The sequence below is a fragment of the Tympanuchus pallidicinctus genome, unplaced genomic scaffold, assembly GCF_026119805.1.
Source record: "Tympanuchus pallidicinctus isolate F22 unplaced genomic scaffold, pur_lepc_1.0 scaffold5, whole genome shotgun sequence".
NCBI lineage: Eukaryota > Metazoa > Chordata > Aves > Galliformes > Phasianidae > Tympanuchus > Tympanuchus pallidicinctus.
Window position 1 is genome coordinate 47,264,120 of NW_026294769.1, and position 27,035 is coordinate 47,291,154.

At 36.4% G+C, this 27,035-nt stretch overlaps 1 long non-coding RNA gene across 2 annotated transcripts in view; it reads right to left on the reverse strand.

Annotated features, from left to right (window-relative positions):
• Positions 1-24,347, reverse strand: part of LOC128090688 (uncharacterized) — a 289,733-nt gene extending 265,386 nt beyond the window's left edge. The window contains exons 1-3 of one of the 2 annotated variants that reach the window (XR_008211061.1): positions 24,229-24,347; positions 17,890-18,012; positions 15,504-16,563 (exon numbers count right to left, since the gene is read on the reverse strand). This is a non-coding gene — a long non-coding RNA (uncharacterized LOC128090688). Of the gene's footprint in view, positions 1-12,113; positions 16,564-17,889; positions 18,013-24,228 lie in introns of those variants that run through there. The other variant, XR_008211060.1, reaches the window with a different exon arrangement.
• Positions 24,348-27,035: the final 2,688 nt, after the last annotated feature.

The window sequence follows — 27,035 nt, forward strand, 5'->3', positions numbered from 1 at the left end:
AATTGCTGAGGTGCTGCACCTTTGCATTGAAAGCAAACTAATTAAATCAGTCTGGTATAAGTTGGTATACTAACATACTTGGCACGTATGTGATTTTTTTCTGAGACTCTCAGTACGTAGAGATATAGGCCAAATCAAATGTAGAATTTAAATTTTAATTGTGACCTGGACTTGTTTATAAATATTTCTTTTAAATCCAAATGGTTTTGTGAATTTTATATCTGAGAAAAATGACTGTTCATGCTAATACAGGGGAAGAAGACGAATGCAATGTTTTATCATTAATGTGAGTACTGAGGAAAAAGACTGATCTGATTATTTTTTTTTTGATGTTCCAAATCATGCACTTTGAAAAATGCATCTAGGTCTTGAGGATTAATATGATTTTTGATGTTGAATTTTAATTAGAGCACTGTTACTCATTTCTTCCAAGTGCCGTTAGACAAAGCACTTCACCTTTCTTTGATTTTCCCATATGTAAAATACCTGCTTGATTCATAGAGTTGCAGACATAAATTAATATCTGTTCTATGCTTTGAGTGTGTAAGATTTGTCCATCAAATTCCATTCTACTGGCATGATAATGGCAACTTGGGATGTGGAAGAAGCCGAAGTATCAAACCAATAGATTGCAAAAGTCCTAATAGGAATGTAGATCTGATGACAGAACTAATTCTGTTTTATAGTTTTATGATTCATGAATCACTATAATTGTATTGAAAAATCTTTGTTGTGTTGTTTTTTTGTTTTTTATTGGGGGGGGAGAGGAGGGGAAGGAGGTTGGTGGAAGAAGTGGTATGGTTGGAAAATCATTTGACATTTTTATCAATCAAAATAATTATTAGAATTTGACAGTTACTATTAAAGTTTGTGTGCTGTCTTCCATGACTATATACATAAGTGTGAAAATTAACCATGATGTAGTCTCCTTTGTATGTCTAAGCTGTGGAAAGAATTAATCTTAATAATTAATTTTCAGAGGAAAAGATTGTGGTAAGCTCCATATCTTAAATTTGTTTTCTGTTTTTCTTGTGTCAGATGAAAATATAATTCAATTTTGTGATTCACTTCTGCTATTTATGAGGTAACAGAAAGATCTCGCATTCATTCTAATTGATGTAGTTATTTTATTTTGCCTTTACAGAGTTCATATTCTGTATTAGGAAGCACCAAATTCTTGTTTTGACTGTGGTGCTGATGTCTTTTCTGTAACTTGACATGCCCAGAAAAATCATGTGAATGATTAGTGGTTTTTTAAATACACTACCTGACTTTTGACTCTAATGTATATAATATATGGCACAGTTTATCAAAATTTTCTTTATTATGTGAATTTAAAAAATAAAACAATATTTGCACTTAGTAATCTGGGGTTATTTCTCCATTACTCTTTTAAAGAAGAAATATGTTACATGTTATGTTAAATATATGTAGAATGTTGTTAAAGAAAATGGAAAATGAAAGCTGAACTTAGCTTATTTCAATTTTTGGAGAAAGAAGGAACGGGTCTACTTTATAACTCTTGCAAATGGCATACCTTCTAATTACAAAGATTGTAGGTGTTTCTGTATACTTGAGGCTCTTTGTCCTTCCTTGATGGCATACTGTGAACTTGACATAGGGATTGCATTCTGTGTATTTTTTCAGTGTCAAGCACTAGACCTCTCATGAAAGAAGCTTCTATTGGGGGGGGGGGGGGGAAGTGAATCCATTTTTGCTACTATTCATAGACCTGCTTTCTAAGGAGAATAATCAACATTTTCAAAATGATTTAGCTATTTTTTCCTTTGTCAAGAGTAATGTGACTTTTATTATTTTTGCTGGAATAATGACTGACTTGAAGTGAGTAGTTTACTATATTCCCCATAATTTAAAGATGATTGAATGCTAGAGCAGGTTGTCCAGACAGGTTGTTGAGTCTCCATTTCTGGAGATTTTCTGGGCTTGATTGTACGCAGTCCTGAGCAACCTGCTCTACTTTACTCCACACTAAGTAGGCAGTTGGGCAAGATGACCTCCAGAGGTCCTTTCCAACCTCAGCCATTCTGTGATTCTGTAGACTTCTGCACTGTATACCAGCTTTCAAATACCAATTAAAATATTAAAATTGGTAACTGAGATTAATTATGTCTATTTTATCCCTATCTTAAATTTAAAAGCAGTAGGTAGCATAACGTGGATAGCCATGTGATATGTCATCTAGCAAATTAACAGAATATGGACAGTGTGTGCTGTACTGAATACATTACAGTATTTTCAGAATGGAAAGATTATACAGAGAACTGACATTGAAGTTTTTAATGCAAGCTGCTTAATACTTTAGCCTCAGTTGACATACTATTAAACAAATAATGCAATAAATACTAATTCCAGTAATTACATTTCTTTAATATTATACTTGAGCTCTTGGTTGCCTTAAAATTCTTCTTGTACTCTATATTCATAGTTCTACCTGAATCAGAAATATTAGGTGATTTAGTGAGAGGTTAAACAAACTTGAATTTTAAAAGCAAGATACTGGAGTTCTTCTGAGTTGTGATTTGTTTTTGAAATCCACTGTAGTTCTATTTATAACTTTCAACTGATTCACTAAGGTTGTTTCTTTTTACACCAATTCTGTAAAAAGGTGGCTAAATTGTCAAATTAAAGGATAAGTCCGCATTTTAGCCTGTCTGTTTTATAGTTCTTTGCCTCTGTTAACAGTTTTAAGCTTCAGTGATCTGAGAACAGATGATATAGGCATGGGAACCCTTGACTTTTCACTGTAGGTGTTGCTGGAACAGTGCAAGTGGAAAACAGATCTGTGATACCATCTCAGTAGCAGTTCATCTGAACAAGTGGAGAAGAGATTGGCGATATCATTTCAGTAGCAATTTGTTTGAACTTGCCCCTGGAGCTCTTGAGGATTTTAAAACATTATTAGTCATTAGGTAGTGTTCCACAAAGTTGTTGTATATACCAAATATATTAAAAGGCACCAATTAGAACTGGGGAAAAGTGTGCTGCAGTGCATATGCTCAAATAATTGTGAGGATAATAATAAATCACTCTAGACTAATGATTCCTGTATGAACTGAATAACAAAATAATAACAATAAAGAAAGACATGAAAGCATGAAATGCTTTTGGTAAGCTGTACATTTTATTGCCTTTACTTTCACAGTTCAAACATGGAACAAAATAGATGGTTTCATTTGTTAGTGGTCATTGGAGAAATTGATTTGATGTGCTTTCTCTACCTGTGCTTATCCCAGAAACAAAAATTAGCTTATTAATACAAACATTTCGAACATCAAGCTATGCATGGGAATAAGCTAAAAAGGATATGAACCTGCCTTGATTTACTCTTTACTGTTCTTTTATAACACGATTCAAATTATTTTTGCCCTTTTCATTTGTGTTTGGTTTTGCAGTGCGACAGTGGAATCAAACTTGTGTTCTTTTATAAGTGAATAGTTTGTCCCACTCAGTTCTTCCCGCAGCTAATGTCACAGAAAAAAATGTTACAGGAATTCAGTGCTGTTTAACTCATTTTTCATAAATCACTGTTGCTCATAACTAGGATTAAGGGACTAGTATGGTTCTGGATGAGGATTTGTGATGGATAAACATGAATGCCGTTTTTCCTAGGGTAAATATTAATAATGACTTCATCAAACTGATATAGAATTTTCAAAGTTATGGTTAATTTCAAAATTAGAAGAGATTGTCAGCAAGGATGTTCTTTGCCCTGTAACAGAAGAAAAAAATTTATGTGATTATTCAAATGAATGTATATGCAAAATCAACTGAGTAATGCAGATACCTAAAAACAGGAGGAGAACTGGATTTTAGAGAGAATGTCTGTTGTATTCTGATATCAGCAGCAACTTAGATCACACTGGTATCACATCAGAATAATGTTTTACAGCCTATGCCAATTTAAAAATCAAATGGATGATAGATTTGTATAGAACAACACATTTGACTGACAGAAAAGGCTGTTATAGATGGATGTGATGTTCCATCCTTGTATAACAAGGGTTTTGACTGACAGTTTAACAATAGTACACTTTTTATCCCATATATTCTAAATTATTATTATTACAGTACAAAGCATTTTTGCACTTGCTGTATATAGATAACGTACACTTTTTGTGTAATAACATTCAAGAAGAGAGGGTTCTTTTATGTCTTAGAAATGATGACAATTAATGAAGGCTCTGTCTGACACTTATAACCAATGTCAAGGATTGCTATTGTGGTGCATGGTAATGTAAAAACTATTGGGTACTTAGCTCCCAGTGAAGGATCAACATAACTCCTGACACATGCTATATAGTGGATGAAATAAATCTCCTTGGAGAGCAATAGAAATATTTCTTAAACTGAAGAGTACCCTTTCTTTTTTATAATCCTTCTTTTCAGCTTTGCAGCTCTTTGCATCTCTGTAAAATGCAGTTTTAATCTGAAAAGTTACTGTTTAAAATGGTTCTTAGTGCAACAAATTTTCTTTGCTCTGCAGTCACCATTTCTCTGATAAGAGACTAAAGATTCTTCTTCAGAAAAATGGCCATAGATAAGGAAGATAGGCTCTTTCTTGTTCTTATTTGCCTTATTTTTCTTTTGAGGAATTACCTTATTTTAGTAGTATCCTAACGTTTTAAGATTTGCACTTTAAATTCATGGTGTCCATTGTTCTTCAGATCTTTGGAGAATTATGCATGCTAACTTGCTTCTCAAAACATGGATGTCCTCCTTTGTATTGATTTTCATGAGAGCAGAGGTACTGCGGTGTGTCTATGTTATATTTAATGATTATACAAAGATCAACTTTAAACTTTGCAAACTTTAGTGTTGTATGCAACTAGTGAAGGCATGCTGTTTTATAATTCTTCCAGTGAGAAATGCCTTAAAAAATTAGAGTAAACAAAAATGGAGCCACGCTTGTCAAGATGAATCTCTTTTTTCTGATCTCTTACCCTTCTGATTATCCAGTCTGGAAAAACACGATAAATACAAAGATTGCTTTTACTGTATCGATTTTAAAAATTGCCTTGCTCCAAAGGGTATTTTTCTTAAATGACTTTTTATTTGGTGAGGGAATTAAGTAGATGATTTTTTTTCATCCAATTCTGTCCAATCGGAGGATCTTGGTAACTCAGGTTAGTTCTTTAAAATTGTATTTTTATGTAAGGATAAATTCAGTAATTTTCATCCAACAACAGGTTTATTTATTGGCCTGGGGCAGTGATGGTGGTATTTCCTGCAAAGCACCGAAAAGATTTTTAAAATATTTCCTTGTTATTGTGCTAGCTCAACTCCTTGCCAGTTTTAGATGTAATACCAATGCTTCTCCAGCAGTGATTTACAGTAAGAAGGGAGGGATAAAAGTAACTTGAGAAATAATATCTAGTTAGAAAATGATCCCTTGGAAAAATTGTAGCTTTATCAATATGAACTGCTAAGTTTTTAAGTTCAAAAAAACCCACACATACAAAACAGTTTTCATAATGTGGAATTATGTTGATTTTCACGCAGTTCATTTGATGGTACAGACCTGCTACTTAATTTGAGAGAGAACTAATGACAGTCATCTGCATTTGAAACAGCTTCTAGATACTGTTAAAGCATATGCTTATGCTGACCACTGAAAACTGTTGAGATTGTCAACTCAGATTGTGTAGGTACAGAATTGGTCTTCAGTTCCTCTCAGCTGACCATGTCCGTCTGCATCCTTCTTCTTTAACGCAGGTTTTCCTGGCATTTTCTTGATATCATTGCCTTACTTTCTGTCCTGACTTCGCTCATTGTCCTTAATGAGTAAATATGTGTCTAAAATCGTTTCATCTCAGTTTCTCTCTCATCTGCTTTTTTTTTTTCTTTGACCTTTTGCATCATTGCTCCAGTAGCAGTTGTCTGTCTAATCTACCTAATTGTCTTTGGTCTTTTTTTCCTCTGTTACGCTTTTGTCATCTGTGAACTCTCAGTGCTCAATTAGTGAAGGAACAGAATGCACAGAAGGAGATGTTCCCTTGCTGTCTATTCTTGTCTTTGGCATTGTAACAGCCTGGAACAGAAGCAACTACAAAAGACTGGATTAGCTCCTTCATCTCAAAGTTGTAGAACGCTTGGCAGGGATAGATTTTTAAGAGACTTATTTTTTTGGAATGAAATTTCTACTGAATATCTGTAAATTATAATATGCAGAAATTCACACCATGGCCAAAACTGGGAGGATCTGTGCAGGATTTGAGAAAATAAAATATTGAGATAGTTTATCCCATATGCTTTATTTAAAGTCCTTATGTTAAACAGGAAAGAGGTTTACTTTTTATTTAAAATATTTCCACATTTTTAATTAAAAAAAAAATAAAAAAAAATTCTTACATACTTTATGTTTTGAAGTGAATGCAAGATTTTTCTTGATATCCATATGTCTAATTCTCTCTTATTGTCAACACTTAAGAATACAGTCTGGGACAAGCATTGAAGAACATGCCAGACAAAAATTTAGGGTTTTTCATTCAGTAAACTGAAATATTAGGTTTTTGAATTGAACAAAGTCTGTATACCAAGTCAAACTGTGCGTAATGGAGAGATCCAGAAATTTGTAAAGTTATGTAGAAGGTTTACAAGGCAAGGTTAAGGTTTTGGTAGCAGGTGGCCATAGGCAGTGGTCTCCGTGAGCAGAGCCCAGCAGCTGCCCCATGTCAGCAGAGGCCAGAGCGGAGCCATGAGTGACAGTGGGTGTGCTCTGGGTGAGCATATGTAAGAGGGGAAAACATTACTGTGCAACAGCAGCTGAGAGAGGAGTGAGAAATGTAATAGAAGCAACCCTGTCGGCACCAAGGTCAGTGCAGAAGGACAGGAGGTGCTCCAGGAGAGGCCCATCGTGGAGCAGGCTGTCTCCTTGCAGGGCAGATCTCCATGTGCGGCCATGGAGGAGCCCATGGTGCAGCAGTGGGTGAGATCTGAAGGAGCTACAGCCCATGGATACCCCTGCAGGAGCAGCCTCAGGCTGAGCAGCCCATGGAGAGCAGCCCACAGTGAGGCAGGAGGACTGGGGGAGCTGTGCCCATGGGGAACGTGTGGAGCAGCATGCTCCTGGAGGCTGGGCCCCACATTATGCATCTGTGTTGGAGCAGAGCAGTGTGGAATTGCAGCATCTGTGGGACGGAGCCCATGTGGAGCAGGGTTGGAGAGAGACCATGGAGGAGTAACTGTCTGCAACTCATTCCCTTGCATTGCTTGGGTGGAGGAAGTAGAAGAGGTTGGACTGGGAGAAAGATGTTTCTAGTTTGCTTTCACTGCTCTATTAACATTCAATAAACTATATTAAGCTGTCTCTCCATGCCCAGTCTGTTTTGCCCACGCTGGTAACTGATGAGTGATCTCCTTGTCCTTATCTTAACTCTTGCTTAAGCCCTTCTTTTTCTCTTATTTTCTCCTGCTCTTTCGTGAGGGGGAATCAGAGGACAGTTGTAGGGTTTAGCTGCCTATCAGGGTGAAAAAACCACAAATTATCTAATTTTTCTTTTTTTTATTATTATTCTTTTTTTTTTTTTTAATTAATCTTTTTAGCAGAGAGGTTTTCTCTCAGCATAGAGACCTGATTCTAGTCTCATAGATAATATTTAATTTGCAAGATAGTGTAATGAAAATATGTTAATAGCTTTTTCAATAAGTTAATAGCTTTCAAGTTCTTACTAATTAGTTTGTTAAAATATTCTATTGGTAAAATACTTACTTCTTCCCTGGTAAAACTTAAAAACGTATCACAATCTTATAGGGGCCATCTTGCCAATAGTAAGGGCAGAATTAGAAGTAGTATAGAAAATTTAAAAAAAATAATTAGCAAGTGAGTGATGAAGGAAACTGCCATAATTAGCATCAGAGATCACTTTCTATCATTCTACAGCAAAATCTAAAACAGCAGAGGAGTGAATCTTCCATAGAAATAAAGCATTCTTAGAACAAGGATAAAGCAGACATCTTGTGATAGTGCTAGGTGTTTTGGATTCCTGACTACCTAAGATGATGGCTGGAGGAGGAGTGAGTAGTACTCCATTTTCAGCCCTGGGGGCTAAAGTGCCATGGAATAAAAACATATGCCTTCAGGTGGAAAAGACCAGTATCTCTCATTTTCCAAGTAAATGCTCCATTGGCAGGGTAGTGCAATACTTTGATCAATTAAAAGTAACAAAGTACACTTTCTTTGATTTATTTTTTTTATTTTTTTCCCAAAAGATGCTCATTACAAAGCATGCATGTGCTGAATGGCCTGCTCCCTGTTATTTAAAAAATAAATAATCTAAGGCTTCCTTGTTCGGTCATTGGCCAGGAAATTGTTAGGGATTATTCCCACCTTCATTTCTCTTGCCTTCCCTATTTTCTGAGCGCCACAAGAGTTTTAATGTCTTTGACAACTCAGTTGCTTTGAAATGTCACAGAATTAGCCACTGGATTAAATTTAAGGTAAGATGGTGTACTAGCCTATATTTTAAAAAATTTATTTCAGATAATTGATTGCAAAGCAATATGAATCTCTGATCAGTGTTTCAGTTGATGAGAAAAAGAAGTTGAGAAGCAAATAGACAAATATATTGGTGTGCCCCTACTCCTGTCCCAGTCTGAGTGCACTTACCTCACCATCAGCTGTGCTCAGTCCATGCAGACACCTCTGGTGTGGTGATGGGCAGTATAGCGGTTTGTGGTGGTCTGTGTGCTAGTTTGTTTCTGCTTCTTTGTGCTAATGGTTCCTGTATGGATCTACAGTAAGCCATATTCCCAAAGTAGCGTCCGTATCTTGCTGTCGTCATTAATGGCTGTAGTCCTTTTGGGGTGTTCCTGCCTGTGAGCAGCCCTTAGTCACAATCCCTCAGTTGTGCCCATACAGTCTTCTGGCTTGGAGTGCCCTATCCGCACCACATGTGTCTCCAGGCCTTCAAGGCTGCCTCTGTCTTAGATAAGTCCAAGCTGAGATAATGTATGTTTCTCTGATTAAAGGTTTTTTCTGCCAATTTCATCTGCTCTCAGACAGACTGGATCCACATTTGGTTGGTACATGACAGATTATGACTTCCTTCCATGCTGATTTGCAGCCCCTGTTATTTAAAGCCTCTCATATGCTCATTATTGCTAGGTAAAAAAACTGAATGAATGAGTAGGCAGATCACCCAGTGTACCTATGGTGTTTTCTTGTAGAACTACGGGGGAAAGAAAAGGAAGGACACTAACTGTTCCTCTGCTTTTTTTTTTTTTTTTTTTTTTTTTTTTTGGTGTGTGTGTGTGTTGAAAGGCAAGATATTTACATTATCAATCATGCGGTGAATAACAGGCTTACTGGGAAGTAAGTAAATTTCAGTGAATTTCAGTGTATAATAAGAGAATTCCTTGTAGACTGGTGTTAGATAGCAAAGACCAAAGGAGAAATTGCATTTGAAATCCAGTCTCTCTTGTATTTTTAAATGAGTGGTTTCATCTCACAATTGTTTTAACTCATAATTAAGCACTTAACTATACTAATTGAGTAAAGGTAAATAAATAAATATTGCTGAGACTCACATTTGATTCCCAGTCCCTAGGAATATAAAAATGTGGTGAATGTGTAATTTTAACAGGAAATTCACAGCCTTCTGTTCACTCAAACTTTTCTGGAATGTCTTACTTTATTAGGCTAATGCGTTACTTTTGAAAATGTTATCCCTCTCTCTGAAATATATCATTTCTACTTATCTTACAGTTAACTAGGTCACTTTTCTTTTGTGGTGTTTTTTTTTATTTGTTTGTTTGTTTGTTTGTTCTTAATAGCATTTTTCTTCTTCTGGAAAATAATTTCCCAGTTACATGCTCTGGTGAAGTATGACGACTCTGGTCATCATGAGACTTCAATACTTTCTTGGTGGTTTAGTCTTCAAGCAAAACTTCATATAATTATCATTTGCATGTGAAATGTGTTTTGATCAAGTATGATATGGTTTTAAATTGCTTGTAAGCACATAGAATTCAGTGTTGCACTGGGCCTATGTTTTTAAAACATTCATATAGTAACTGTTCATTAAAGTGTGTTTGTGTTTTTCACAGCAGACAAAATTCAGTTCACATGGGGAAAAGGATGGAGCTGTAAAAAAATAAAAATATTACATTCTAACTGACTTAGAATAATTAATAAAAACAATTTCACTTCTACCAGTCTTTGTGGAAGTCATGAGTTTATAGAAGGAATTGAATGAAGCAAAAAAGTTTGTTTAGAAAACAGGGTTAGAATTGTACAAGGAGTTAAAATTTGTTTTGGTCAGCTTCCAAAAGCTATATCCTAGAGGAAACCACGTTGTTAGTATATTACAAAACCTTTAACCTCTAGTTCAGTCTAAATGTCTAATAAAAGAAAACTTGCCCTCTTACTCAGCAGTTCCTTGGGGCTACTTTTTCAAGCATTTTAATTCCACAAAGTTGTTTGTTTTTTTTTTTCAATACATATTAACTTACATGGGCACGCTTATTATGACAATTAGGAGGGAAAAAAAAAGATGAATTACTGTAGAGGGATGAGGAACAAATGAGTATTTTAGTTCACGGTAAATGTAAATATATTGAACAAAGTGATCCCTTTTTAATGCTGTGGGCTTAATTGTTTTTTTTGTTTTTTTTTTTTTTTCCATGTGTAATAGTACATTTTTTAATTCATGTGTAAATAATAATTTTAGTTATGTATAAATGATGTAAATGATCACAGTAGAGTTTTTGTTTCAAACAGGTGAAGATTTTGACAATCTTCATTACTGAGGTCAGTAATGAAGTCGTTCACTTGGCTTCTGTGATTTTGGAAGATTTTGGAAGAAGACAGATAATTGATTTGCTGTAACAGAAATTTCTTTGCAGCAGATTTTTTTTCAGATTTGTGGTTTATACTTTTTATTCTTCTTTATATTTTTTTCCTATTTCTTTCTCCATATACTTTGGATTTACTGATTCTCCCAAATATTTGCTAACTTGGATTAATATCTTCTCCCTCCCTTCCACCCCACCATGACTGAGAGAAAATAAAAGCTGATTTAACTAAAGGACCTTAAGAAAATCTTTATTAAAACTTGCAGAATCCTAAGGAGATACCTGGTAGTAGACTTTGCATCTAGTAGAGGACTAAATACATCAATGGACATTAGGTGAAATTTGCGAGATTTGATAAGATTTAGTTTTATAGCGAGGGTTCTCAATATGGAATAAATACTGTAGGAATACAATGGACTCTTTAGAGTCTGAAGTTTCTTAAATTGAAAATAGAAATCATTTAAAGAAGAGAAGGCCTTCCAGTACTCAAAGGAAGCATATAAACAGGAGGGAGTACGACAGTTGAGGACGGATAGCAATAGAACAAGGAGGAATGGTTTTAAACTGGGACAGGGGAGGTTTACGTTAAATATTAGGAGGAGTTTTTCATGCAGAGGGTGGTGACACACTGGAACAGGTTGCCCAGGGAGATTGTGGAAGCCCCATCCCTGGAGGCATTCAAGGCCAGGCTGGATGTGGCTCTGGGCAGCCTGGTCTGGTGGTTGGTGACCTGCACATAGCAGGGGGGCCAGGGGGGTTGAAACTCGATGATCATTGTGGTCCTTTTCAACCCAGCCCATTCTATGATAAACTATTGTGTTAGTAGGATTTTACAAATTAATTTTGAATAATATAATTGTGTTGTCTGTGTTATAGCAGTAGCCAGCATAAATTATCATCTAGTTCTCAATAACTTTAGATCCTACAAATTTACAGTTAAAGCTCTGTCAGGTGAGAAAGAACGTATTAGATAAGTAAGGAAGATAAAGGAAGAAGAACAGAAGGCCTGATCATGAATGGCATTGTGACAGAAGTCCAGTTATTCATTTACTATACATCTGCTCAGAAAGTGTTGCATAGGTCTGATAGTCAGTTAGCTAATAGGAGGAAGATGTTTACTTTGAAAATAGGAAGTGGGAAGGGATTTTAAAGGCATATCTGCACCCTGCAATGCAAAATTAATTAGCCTGTGAAAAGTGTGATTGTAATGAAGTTACTAAGGCTATAGCTAGCGTTTCTTCATAGTATTTAAAGACATTTGAAAGTATTAATAGATCTAAAGAATAGCTAAATCAAGTAGGTTCATTTTGGGTTTTCGTTTTATTCATTATTTGATAAGTTTATAGTAGTTTGGTTTAGTAGGCTTTTTTTTTTTTTATAACAATGAAAGCTTTTCTACCTATATTGTTTTCCTTTTAAACAATTGCAAGATTCATTTTAGAAGATCATTAAATTTCTGATTTTTTTCATTCTCTACTTCAGACATGATAGTAGATAACTTGCTGTGTATTTGTCTTGTCACTTTATAATAACTTGATATGTGCAGTACTTACACTGAAAAATCCTTGCTTTAAAAATGTGATTTTTTTTTTCCAATTTGGTCTTAAAAAAAAAAAAAAAGTATGAGAAATACTCTATCCTAAATATATAACTATTGCAAATTTGTAAGTCTGTGCCTGGATATTACTGTTCTAGAATAAGCACGGCCATAGAAAATTGTGATTACTAATGTACTGGTAAATCATATTATGTAAACAAGTTAACTTGCGTCATTTGCAACTATTGTTCACTACACCAAGAAAGGATAAGCTGGCCTAAGCTACCAGGTTAACTCTCCCTCTGTGAATATTAAAGAAAGCAAAGTAGAAAACAATATAAAAATCATGTAAACATGTTAAAAATCTTATATATACATATAATATATAATCTTTTTGTTCTACAAAGAGACAATAAAATTGTAACTTGATTTCATAGTAATTAATTCAATATTCTATATTATATAAATTATTTATACTTCACATAATACATTTATACTATATAATATAAAGTGAAGACTTACTTTGGTAATCGAAATCAAGCACTTCAAGATCCATAGGTTTTTTAACTAAAATGTGCTCAAAACAAGTAATCAAGTAACTTTCTTTCTTTTAGTTGTTCTTAATGTATGTTCCTTTTGATTAATAACAGTATAGAACAATCATGAGATAACAGAGCCAAACACAGTCATTTAAAGTACTACTCTTGGTGAAACAAAGTCAAACTGAAGAATCTTACAGGTGTTGATCAAGGTGTGGCTGTGGTCTGTCAACTCTTCTCATTTTCTCAAAACTGCAAAGCTTTGTGTGCCTGACAGAAATGTTTGAAAGTGTCAATGATTTACAGGCTGGTTTGGCCCGGTTCCATGACCAGTGGGGCGGAGGGATTTTGGAAAATCCACGCCTCCGGAAAAAGGGAAACAGGGGACCCCAAAGTAATTAAAAACAGCAGCAACGATCTGAAGAGAAACAAACTAATTTACTAAATATTGTATCGGAACGCAAGATAACACACTATAATGCAATGTAATTAGAATTGCAGCTAATAAATCAAATATAATGAGAAAGAGAATGTCTGAAAGGTGGATAGGCCTCACCATAATGCTGAGGTGAGATGCGCAGTCCAGTTGAGCAGCAGGGAGACAGGAGGAGAGCCAACAAAGAAGAGCCAACGAAGAAGAGCACATCAGGTGACCTTGCCATAGCTCCTCTCTGACCACAGAACTCCCTGGGGAATGTAGTTCTTCTCTTCCAGACAGGTACCAGGAACTTGAGCATTATCAGTTAAACTCCCAGTGCACTACATGATGTTATGATGTGGAATACCGATAACCAACAATCATAAAATCAAGACAGAAAGCTAGTTTGCAACAGGATTTACTAAACACTAACTTAAAAAATGCAAGTTGTACTAAGAAGCAGAAGCACTGAAGTGAGCTGTGTACGATTTTGAAGCTGTTTGTATTCTAGTGGTGCATATTAGCAGACCTAGAACTTCTTGTGTAAAAGAAATGACTTGGGCCTCAGAATCATTTTTCCTTGTTGATCTTGCTATGAACATTTTCATTCCTAAGTAGGATTTGCTCTGTTTGTCTTAAATGATGAGTAAAGAAGGAGTGGGAGCTTTGGAACTAAACCATTTGGCGCTGGAGCTATATGAGCATTGCTTAATGTGTGGATTGAGGACATGAGACAATTACAGAGTAATAGACATTACAGATGGAAAAAGACCTGTTAGGTCATCCAGTCTGTCTCTTTACCAATTCAGGACTATTCCCTATAGAACATTTCCAACAATTTGTCTAGATTGGTTTTAAACATCCCAAATGATGGAGATTCCACTACTTCCCTTGAGATGCTTTTGTACTGCTTTGCAGATCTCACTGCCAAGTAGTTTTTCACAATGCTTAGCTGCAGATTTTTTCAGTACTTACTTTTTTATAACTCTATGTATTTTGTCTTTTCTAAACAATTCTTTAATAATTCAGAATATTAGTCATATAGATATTAAAATTTTATTTCTATCTCAGTGACTGTGTTTCCTCTTAATCCTCTACAGTGAAATTGTGTGAAATTTTTAATTTTCAGAAGGTTTTTTTTTACATGTCAACTTTGCCAGCTCTCTAATTATTTTCATTGGCCTTCTCAGTACACTTAATCTATCATAGTGCATATGAACCCCTCTTCATAGTGACCCTCTTACCATTTCCTCATGGACAAATGCTAGGAAATACTCTGGATATGTTGATATAAATCACTCTGAATAAGATTTCCATATACAAATTCAAAGATAGGTAATTGTGCATCAAGGGAAGAAGGAATATTCACAGTTCAACTATCCAGTGTTCATGTATGTACATTATTGGTGCTCCTTTGGGACAGTACATTAGCAATGTGGCAGTAAGACCTGAATGCCTAAATGAGTTTTTGCTGAACATTTCCAGGTATAAACTTTACACTTGCCTAGAACAGGTGTAGGTTACCACTGTTACAGACATTTACATACTAATGTTGTGATGCCTTTTGGGAATTAGTGTTTCCTGATGATTGGTTCCTTTCCTACAAGGTTTTGTGAGGTTGATGGCTAGTGTAGTAAGGGAGAGTAGCTGTGTTTTGTATTTATACTTATTACAGACACTATTTCTCACATGCATTTGTTACTTGAATGTGTGATTAATTCATTATACTCAATCAGCAGTTTGACCAGTGTCTTGCTTCAATTTATAGGAGAGAGAGGAGGTTGTTTTTAATATATTTATACCTGGCATGAGATTAAGAAACAATGCTTCAAATGTTGGTCCTACCAATTTATCATAAATCCTAATCAGGGAGATGGGGAAAGGAAGGACAGTGACTATTACGAATTAGGGTGATGGGGAAGGGAAGGAGGACGATAGAAAAGATAGGAAAGAAGCAAGAGTCACATAAAGCGGGGATAGTCACCACCAAGATCCAGCAGCAGTCCCGCTGCACGGCGCTTCGAAGGTCCGAGGCAGAAGCAGCAGGGGGAGAGCAGCAGCGTGGCTGGCTTTGGGCAGCAAGCAGGTAGCAGGTAGCAGAGCCAATCCGGGAGGAAGCAGCAGGATTCAGGTAGCAGGCCCAGGAGAGTCTGTCAGCATGCAGGAATTCTGTAGTGAGGAATCTGATGGCAGACACCTTTGTTCTTCTTTAGCATCATGATGGAGCACAGAGCAGGTCCAGGAGGGAGAGAGGCAGGGCGTGAGGCTTCTCATGTCAGAAACCTCGTCTTCTTCATGAGGAATCTGTTGCCAGTAAACCTCATGGCTGTAGGTCCCCTTTTTATCCTTCTTCTGCCATCGTGGCATTCCTGGACACTTGGGTAAGAGTCATGTGCAGCACCTCCTGAGATGGCCATCTTCCTTGAGATAAGCTCACACAAAAGAGTGCTTCCTGGCCACTAATGTGTGGTTTATCTCTCTCTCGTTGCCCTTGGCCTTGTCCATCTGTGTCCTTCGAAGGATTTCACAACCCTTGCCCAGGACTTGCTTGGACTTGTCCATCTGTGTCCCCAACAAGCTCTGAGACAATGATGTAAAAGAATAATCTCTTACAACCAGTTATATGGCTCTTGAAATACTGTTGACCATTTTGTGACATCAAGAATTGTGTAGATGCTTTGGTGCAAAGTGTCAGTAGAGAGTGGTGTTCTGACCAATTTGAAAACATTTACTAAGTCTTTTCTTACAAATCAAATAAAGTGACACTTCTCAGTGGCAGAAGAAGTCACTGGTGAGTCGAAGAAGGCAAGCATCACTCCCATTTTCTGGAGTGGGAAAAAGGAAGACCCAGGGAACTACAGGCTGGTGAGCCTCAGATCTATGCCTATGAAGATCATGGAGCAGAATCTTCTGGAAGCTATTTTAAGGCACATGTGAGATGAGGAGATGTTCTGAGACGGCCAGCACAGCTTCACCAAGGGCAGATCATGTCTGATCAATCTAATGGCTTTCTCTGATGGAGTGATAGCATCAGTAGACAAAGGGAGGGCAACTGATGTCACTTACCTTAGCTTCTGTATGGTCTTTGACATGTTCTCATGCCACATCCATATCTCTAAATTGGAGAGATACGGATTTTAGGGGTGGACAATTCAGAGGATAAGGAAATTGGTTGGATGGTTGCAGCCAGAGGGTTATGGTCAATGATTTTGTGTCCTAATGGAGTCTTGGAACTGGTACTCTTCAACATCAACAACCTGGAGAATGGGAATGAGTCTACCCTCAGTAGGTTTGCTGATGACATAGTGAGTGGTACAGTTGACACAAGAGAAGGCAGGGATGCCAGGGTGCCCAAGCCACCCAGAGGAACTTGGACAGGTTTAAAAAATGGGAGCATGTGAACCTAATAAGTTTTGACAATTCCAATTGTGGTGTGTCCTAACAAAATTAGGATAATCCCAGATATGTGTACAAAGTGAGAGAAGAACTCACTGAGAGTAGCCCTGCAGAAGCAGACTTGAAGGTCCCAATGAACTAAAGCTGGACATGAGCCAGCAGTGTGTGCCTGCAATCTTGAAGGTCATCTGTGTCTTGGACTACATCAAAAGACTGGTGGCCAAGAGGGCAAGGGAAGTGATTGTATCCCTCTACTCTGCCTTCATGAGCCCCCATGTGAAATACTGTGCCCAAGTCTGGGGCACCCGGTGTGCAAATGATAGAGCTGTTAGAGCAGGTCCAGAGGAGGGCCACAAAGATGTTCAAATTTCTGGAGCATCTCTCTTATTAAGACATGTTGAGGAAGCTGGACTTGTTTAGCTTGGAAAAAAAGAAGACTTCAGAGAGACCTTATTGTGGCCTTTTCAGTACTTCAGGGGAGTTTATAAACAGGAAGGAGACTGACCTTTTACATGTTCTGGCAGTGATAGGACAAGGAGAAATGACATTAAAATAAAAGAGGGGAGATTTAGGTTAGATGTTAGGAAGAAATGTTTTCCTCAAAGGATGGTAATGCACTGGAACATGTAGCCCAGAGAACCTGTAGATGCTTCATCACTGACGACATTCAAGATTGGGCCCTGGGCAGCCTGATCTAGTGGTTTAATACATATTGTTCTGTGCTCACATGGCATTATAGGATTGTTGAATCATAGAGTAGCCCAAGTTGGAAGCAACCCACAAGAATCATCAAGTCCAAAGTAGATTCCTTAAGTATCTAAAAAATCATACCTAAAATCCAATAAAAGAAGTATTGTGATTTGTGAACAGCACTAGTGTGCATTGTACAATCCCATAAGCAATAGCCATTGTGTTACCTTAACCCTCTTTTATGCAACCTTACCTAAAAAATATACAGAAAATTAATCCAGCATTCACGTCATTTAGTGAACTTCCACATCCAATCCAACTCATCACTGGAGATATAAAATGTTAGGGTTTTTTTTTATTTAAATGCGGATGACCTAGAATGCATTTGTGTTCTTTGAGTTCTGTGTTCAGGAGCTGTCAAGTCTACGTGGTGACAGGATATTGGGCAGGATACTGGATAGTGCTAGATATGTGGATGGAGATAATAAGTATGATACCTGCTGGAAATCATATGTCTTCAATGCAGCAGAAGTATATTTCTCATGTACAATCTGCATAGTTTTTTCAACTCTATTTGTAGCCACTGACCTGGGAACAGGCTCTTTACTACTGTCTCCTCCCTGCAAAACAAAAAATAAATTTATCCATATTTATGTAGAAAAAACGTGAATTAATTGCTACGAGGTAAATGTAATAATAGTAGTTAGGCCTCCATTTTCTGATCACATAGATCAGATTGTGCTCTATTCGTGAGTTTGCAGCTGCTCATCCTGATGTCCAAAGAAGAAGACTAAAATTGTTGGAATTCTAACCAACTCGTTTTTTTCTGCTGAAAACTAATCAGTTTGAATAGCTTTGTTCATATGTGTAAATAGGAGGAGCCTAGCAGAGCTCAAAAATACTGACAGTAGGCAACACTGTGTATCTGCAACCAGAAGCCATTTTGGACTGCATCAGGGAGATTTCCAGTCGTTCCTGGGTAGTTCATGGATTAGCTATCACAGTGGTTCTGTGAAGTGTATCTGGTGAAGGTAAAGCCACTAGCTCACTCAGCCTAAGCACAGGGAAAAAAACTAAGGCCTTTCCTGATGTATCCTTATGGATGTATCCTTAAATATTCCTAATTTATGGCCAAGAATACCCCTTGAAAATGTGATCTGTTATTATACTTCTGTCACCTTTTCAGGATCAGTATCACATCTGTTGCAAATAAATGCACGTTCCTTTTTTTTTTTTTTTCTTTTTTTTCTTTTTTTTCCCCCGTGCCTTGAAGTTTCAGAAACTGAGACTGGGTGCACATTTTCTCACAGAAAGAGTCGTCTTTTATCCCCTTTCTCTGCTGAATGCATCTGTGGTTCCAAATCAGAACAGGCAGCATCTGAGATTCTTGCCTGAATAGAGAAGACATTGTCTTACTTGTGTCTGCCAGGCCATTCTAATCCATAGTTTGCCTGAAAAATGGATCCTATAGGACAAAAAGCAAGTTTGAAGGTCCTCAGTAACTGCAATCCAGTACTCTGGGTACATTTAGCTGTAAATGGAATTTCTCTTGCATGCTGACACTGAAAACTGTGTACTGACCCAGGAAATAAATTTTTATGTACATGTTCTCCTTCTATGACCTTGTTACTTTTAGTTCCTTAGCAGATGGCTGTAATTGGACATTAGTGTTCTGTAACAGTGCATTGTACCATTCATTTCTGAATGGAAGCTGCAGCTGCTTCAGTGATGCTTTCTTATCTACTTTGTCTTCAAAAAAAACATGGTTCTGGTTTATCTTGTTGAAATGTACAATCTTCTATAAGTACATCCAGTTATTCATAAATATGCAAATAATTCCAGACCAAGTGTTCATGTTGTATTATTAATTTTTATTTCTGATGCAGACGTGACTGATATGATTTTACCTAGCTATCTGATCTCAAACCAATCTACAAGTGGAAAGTTAAAGTTTTATGTGTTATCTGAGACAGATCTACTTCCTGATTCATCATATGTGCCAGAAATATACTAATGGATCCATAAAAGAAGAAAAAGAAAGAGGAAGAAATCCATGTCAACTAGGTCTTGTTTGAAAGAGAAAAATCTTAAAATTCTGAAGTGCAGAGGTGTAACAAGAGAAAGTGAAGTGATTTATGACCAGTGGTTCCTATGAACAAGAGTGACACATTCCTTGTTTTGTACTATAGGCTTGAAAAAGAATTCTAAGGTGCAACATTTATGTCTGCCAGTCTTGCTTTGAACTGTTGCAATTTTTCTTTGCAATATTATCTTTTCCTGTTCTGACTCACTGTCTTCTTGAATCCACTGTGCATCCATTTAAGTGAGCTACAAGCTGCCTGTTTCAGGTATTAGGCAGTTTTCTTTCTGCAAAAACCTGTCTATAAAGCTCTTATGCAAGGGGGCACAACTATTAATCTTCACTGCACTTACAGTCCTTAATTACACTTGAGTGCAATTCTGTCTTGAAATTCTGTGTCACAATGAACCTGATTTGTGGTCTTGCACAAACTACAATTCTTTATGATGGTCTTTCTGTGTCCTATTTAAGGACAAAGTTCCATCCCTTTCCAATTTAACACTGTCATTTAAGAATGGAATACTAATGTCCAGTTCAAAATATGCATCACATGCTTGGTCTATTTTTTTTTCTTCAGCTGTAGGAAGAAGGCCTGTCACAAATTTCAGGAACACTTTCTGTGATAATAAACAGTTTAAGAGTGTAGTTTTGTAGTTTGCCTAAAGTGCTCCTTGCAGTCTTTTTTTTAGTAACACGGAGAAGCTTGCTCATCTGTCTAAAAGTCCAGAAAAAAAGTGATTAAAAATCCTTCATGTGGACACTTTAGTAGAGTTGCTGTAGTTCAGGAACTTTCTGGAACACCTTCTGGAGCATATCAATTGCATTTTTTAAGGCAGCAAATCTTATGTCAGTTTAATGTAACCATACATATATTCCCTATCTGTCCCTTCTTAACAAACTTCAGCCTTTTTGATTTTGTGAAAACTATTCAATTAGCTGCTACTTGCAATAGCTGCCTCCAGATCCAAGTTATTATATTCAATTAGCCTAACGTTTTGTTTTTGCAGTTCCTCTGTGTTCCATCTTAAACATCAGATGTAAACAATGAGTATTTCCTATGTGTAATTACATGGCAAATAAAACAGATTATTATGTGTACTTCTTCTGCCTCTCAAATATATTGAGATTTATGAAAGCATATGCGTTTGCTTTATACAATATCATCTGAAATGTTGGTGAACAGTGGACTGAATGCCCTTGAGTATGCACATTAGCAAATACAATGCTTTTAGAAACAGTGGTTGTTGGAGGTTTTAAGGGGATTCCTGCACGTGATCGAATCAAAAAACCTCTTCTATGAAAAACACCATCTCCCTTGTTATTTCTGCTGTACAGAGCTTGTAGGTAGGAGACCTATTCATTGTTACTCATAGCAAAAAACACTGCTCCACATACTTTTCTCTCATACCAGGAGATGAAAGGCTGCTGTGTGCAAAGGATGTCCTTTTTTCCTTCCCATCTGACTGGCTTTAGCAAGATGGCCTGTATTAGAAGCTGTTTGTTTTGATCTTCTGTGGAAACAGTGAAAGAAGATTCTACAGACGATTAGTCTTTTAGTCCAACCAGACTGATCTTCCTTATTAGGGAACTCCTTTCAAGTTTAAGAATGCCTCAAATGCTGTCACCAATGGAAGACTGTTGCAGCGCATCCTCTTATGCTCTGTCCTGGAAACAAAATTGTACTGTCTACATTTTGTTCTTCTCAAAAAATAAAACCTGCACTCTGTTATCAACACCAACTTGACAGCTTTCCTGGCTCACCACACAGCTTCCCAAGTATCTTGCCCACAATTTTCAAATTTTCTCTGTGTCTACAAGTAGATAAAGCATTGTCCAAAGCAGTGAAGGTACTCCAAGTACATTTCAAGTGCTTTCTGGATCCTCTACAAATTTTTTGTTAGCTAATAGAATTAAAGAATTGCTTAGATTGGAAAAGGCCTTCAAGATCATCAAATCTAACCATTAACTTACCTGACCTACCAAGTCCTGCCACTAAACTTTGTATCTTAGTGGATGCACAACTCTTAAACAGTTCCAGGAACAACAACTCTGCCGCCTCCCTGGGCAGCCTGTTCACTTTACCACCTTCTCTTTGAAGTTCTTCCCAATATCCAGTCTAAGCCTCCCCGAGCACAATTTGAGATCATTTCTTTGTGTTGCTTGTCACCTGAGAAGAGACACTGATGTTCTCCTTGTTGCAAGCTGCTGGTTTCAGGTCTCTACTAAGCCTTCTCCAGACTAACCAACGCCAGTTCCCTCAGCCAGTCCTCCAAATACTTGTTTTCTACTCCTTTCACCAGCTATATTGCTCTTTTCTACACATGCTCAAGCAAATCAGTATTCTTTTTATAGTCAGGAACCCAAAATGGAACACAGGTGTGATTTTAACAGTGCTGTGTGCAATTGGTTTGGTAGTCCTGCTGGTCACACTTTTTCTGATACAGAAGTGTACTCAATACATCCCACACCCTCTGGTTATTGTTCATCTTTGTACCTTTTCTTCTTCAAGCTGAAGACAAAAGTGGAAATAACTCAATAAAGTATACGTCTCTATTCCATTTCCATCTCACTTTTTTTTTTTTTACCTTTTTCTTTTTTTCCCACCCACTTCTGTTTAACAGGAAAGTGACACAGTTTGACATGAATGTATGTGAAGAAGCCTGACATCCACACATCAGTTAGTAGTGCTTTGTAGTCCTTACCCTGGACTTTTAAGTGTAGTTTTAAGAAGTCTGATCTTCCCTCTCCATCCTCACAGACTATATATGGAAAAAAATCTCTGTCTTAGGTATTCTTTATATAACGACTAGTCTCTTATTTAAGAAATAAGAAATGAGAGAGTTTTCTTACATATATTCCACTGAAAGATCATCCTTTGCATCCAACTCAATTCTTTTTTTCACCCAAGAGAATTTTCTCACCCATTTTTTTCTTGTTTACATCACTTGTGGCTGATTTTTGTAAATCTTGTTATCTTCTTTCAGATATGGAATTTCATGAATCTAAGTACATGAAAATGAAACTAGAATTTCTTTTGTTTATAATGACTCCTAGAATTTTCAATAATGTTGGCTTAGGATAAATAACCATGTATGGCTTAGAAAATTATTAATATACAATGCTTTGACAGATTTTACTTCCTGTTAGTAAAATTGTTGATGGCTGGTAGTTTCTGTAAAGGTTAAAATACTTAATTTCCTATTTTTATTGTGTAAGGAATCTGTAGAGTATGTCTCTACAAGTTTCAGTTTCTGCTGAGGTTTTTAGTTTTTATTTTTTGGTGGTGATTTTTTTTTTTTCTTTGTGGGTGTACTTTACTATTGAGAGGTAAAAACCAGAAATAATAATTTGACCTTTCACTGTTGAAAGCATAAATATTTATTGCTCTCTTTAGTTATGTTTACTGGATTTGAAAAAGATTAGATGAATAGTAATATTGAACACTAATAGTATGTGGCCTTGTGACCTGTGGTGAACTGTAATTGTTCTTAGTTAAAACTCTTCCATATTGTTTTTAGAGATTTCCAGTATAAACACAGATAGGTTAAGGTGCACCAGCATTTGGAAGCCTACCATCTGGGAAAGATGGCATGCTTTGAAGAGAGTGCTCTTGGAGTGACAGGAAGCACTAAATTTCATAGACATGAGAAATGATAGTGTTAATGAGCTTCTCTCTTCAGTAGTACCGAATTATTTACCTCTTGCCTCTCATCCCCCATTCCCCCCCAAAAAAAAGATCAGCAGCATGGAATATCTCTTCTTAGTAATAACAAACAATAAATTATTTATACAGGTTATCAAGTAATTCATAGTTCTGAGTCAGGTGTCTATTGTACAGCTATTGCTTGAATATAAAACCAAAAAATGATTCTTAGCCAGAAGTGCTCAAAAAAGTTGAGAATAAATAAAGTTTGCCCTTTGGTTATTACCTTTCTGAGCCACAATGGGAGAAACTATGGAGGGGAAATGGAAAGGGCTAGCTGTTACCACTGGTGTTATTCATCAGTTGCTCAAATTTCATATGTTGTTAAGAAAGATGTCAACCAAAACCTATCTATGAGCTGAATGAATTACTTTGTGGAAGACAGTCTGCTCTTACCTATTTCTTTGTTCTTTACTCCTCAGTTATGGGAAGGGATTAGATATTTACTGTGCACACAGTGCAGTTGGACTTTATAAATCAAATGTTGTCAGGACTTTGAATTTGCTGTGCATTTGCAGACTGACTGCTGTGTGCATATTTGTGTTGAAATGCAGGCAGTGAGACTCAAACCTGGGGGAAGGTAGGATGTCAACTGAATTCAGACTTGTCACTTAAATCTTGTTCTATGAGTCTATTACTTTTCAATACACTCAACTCATTAAATAAAAAAAATTTCTGCTCATGACTGACCCGCTCTTAGAGGCTTCTCCTCAGTCCCACATATTTATTCTTCTGCAGGTGTTTGGCTGCCTCTAGCAGTACAGCTATAAGTTAAAATGAGTCCTGAGCTCCTCCTCTTTGAGTCTAAAATTTGCAAAGAGCACCCAACTTCACTATCTCTCTATACATATAAGCACAAATGGCTTTGAAACATTCATTTACGCTTGGTTTACTGCAGTTACTAGCACAATATTAAAATACACATGTTCTACTCACAGGAGCTGCCTGCAGTTTAAGTATAAAGCACTCCTCAAAGACAAGTTAAAAAAAAGAAAAAAAAGAAAAAAAAAAAAGAAAAGAGAAAAACTTAGGAATAATGAAAAATTACTTTACCTATTATGAGTGCCCCATAGTCCATCTACGTTTTTTTTTTTTTCTTTTTTTTTTTTTCTCATGTAGTGATCTGCTTTCCAGATGGCCCTTTCGCATGTGCAGGTGTGCAGCTGCTGAGTTCAAAGTACTGAGCAATTGGCTCATGGCTACTACTTGTTTAACCCTTGACTCTCCCTGATTGTATGTGAATTTACTGTGAACTGGAATCGAACTGGATTTTTTAAAATGTTTTCTTCAGAAGAAAAAAAGAAATATTCCGCTAGAAATCTGTTAATTTGTGTAACATTTTTAATCTATTGGGAACTGAGCTGTTTTAATGCTATCAATCAAAACATGTAAAGTTACACTAAGCCACTACTCAAAATTAGAAGGTATAAGTGATTCCAGAAATGTTTTTTCTTATTACAGATTCAGGAAAAAACTGGCTTGGGGATAGCACAGAGCACTCCAGTGCGCAGTCCTGCTTTCCTTTGTATCCCTTCTCCCTTCGGTTTGTGCATTAATATTTTTTCACAAGAAAACTGAAGCAAAGAGAAAAGATCCCAAATCATTTGAGATAATCTTCCTTCATTAGAAGTATCCAGTTTACTACCACTATAGATACGCATTCACACATCTTGGAAGTCATAAGGAACAACTTTTGTAAAATCAGATACCTGAGGTATGGACAAAGCAATGTAACTAAATGTGTAGACAGGTGCTTACTTACAGAACCAATACCATGCTTTTAGAGATTTATTACCCTACAGCTGTTCATTACACTGAAAGAGGATAAATGGATTAATATGTGAGTGCTCCAAGTTCATTTCAGCACAGAGTGAAATAAGCTCACATAAATTAGAATAAGTAATATTAAGTAGCTACTGTTTTTTTTTTTTCTTTTGTTGTTGGGTTTTTTTTTCCTGTTTTATTTCTTTCTTATCTGAGTGCCCCAAAATTAAACTGTGTTTATTTAGTTTAGTTTTGCTGATCATCAAAACACTATATTTTCTTGCTATTTGAAATTTTATTCCTAATGTATTTTATTTAGACTACTTAAATCTTTGCTTAGGAATTAGATGCAAACTATACCAGGAAAAGGAAAACGCAAATTTTGCTGCAAAAAATAGGTAATCAATTTGTGTGTTGTAGATTTGTAGGGACTTTCTTCCATAGATTTTTCTAGATCATGATACAACAGACATATTCTATGATTTAGAATTATGGCTAAGTTTTACTGCTGCTTAGGATTCTGGGTAAGTTTTAGAGCCTGTAGATGAGAAAATATAAAATAAAGAATATTAACATAAGGTGACTAAAGATTTAGTAAAGGAAGACAGTAAGTTATGCTGCAAAGGTAAACTATCAGATTATAAGGATCACTAAGGATGTTTTTTGGTGAATTTTGTTTTTAATAACTGTGTGAATTATTTTTTGATTTAAAAGGGATTCCTAATATTTTATTTTCTGATAATATGTGCTGGGGAAACTTCAAAGAAAGGAAAAAGCTTTGTTAGGTTAAATGTTATACTGTCATCTGAATGTACTACATATATTCTCCACTAACATGGTGGACATATACTCTTCAAAAACTATAAAAAAAATGAGAAAAGCCTTAAAAATGGACATTTTGTGGACATATTCATAGAACGACAGAATATCCTGACTCGGAAGGGAGAACATTGAGTCAGGTTGGATGGGGCCCTGGGCAGCCTTGTCTAGTATTAAATGTGAAGGCTGGTGGCCCTGCCTGTGGTAGGGGGTTTGGAGCATGATGATCCTTGAGATCCCTTCCAACACAAGCCATTCTCTGATTCTCTGATTCTCTGATTCTATTCTATGAGTCCATCTCCAGCCTCCACACAGCATCACCTGGAATTCAAACCCTGTGTCTAAGAATGTTGTCCCTCTCTTTGACAGGGACGCCCTGAGACCTTCCTTCAGACTTCCCCTGGCTGAAAAAGCTGAGAGACATCAAAGATTCTTCATACACATTGCCCTCTAGAATCTTTCACCATCTTTGTAGCCCTCCTTTGGACACTCTCCAATAGTTTTATGTCCTTTTAGTACTGTGACAACTGAAGCTGCACATAGTGCACTGTGTAGAGCATTATAAGAAGCCATGTTCAGAAGTATAGCAAATTCTGCCAGAAAAATTAAAATACAGTGCAATGCAAAAAGATAATTTATCATAAATAAAACAAAAAAACTCCAAGCTAACTCCTGAGCTTGAGTGCTGCTGTATTTCACTAAAGTTGCAAAGTGTCTTAAACTATTGTTAATATCCTGACCATAAGACAATTGATGATTGCACAACTGCAGGGTTTGATTAAAATATTATTAAGTGCCTACTATTTCTAAATGTATTGAATTATTTGAAATATCATATCTGACTATTTAAATTAAGGAGTTTTTATAATGCATTAGTCCAGGTGATCCATTATGGGGTAAGCGTATGCAACCTCAAATGTAGCATTTCTTTGCTAATATGCAGAATTTGTCTAATTATTTTTAAAAAATACTTATTATTCACTGCTGCAATTGCATTGCATTTTTGGTTTTGTGTACAAATCATACCCAGGGCTCTGCTACCTGTATTGTAGTTTCAGTACTATCTTATAGGTGAGGTTTAATTTTTTTACCACTTGCAAATATCAATCAGAAAAAAACATTTTTGACATGTCTGCACAAAAAAAAAAACACCAAACTTGTGCACATGTAATGGAAAAATAAGTAAGATAAAATAACCCAAAACCTTAATAAGAGGAATTATAGCACTTGATAAAGTCCTTGGGAATTGCAATAGGTACAAGTAAAGCTTCCAGTCT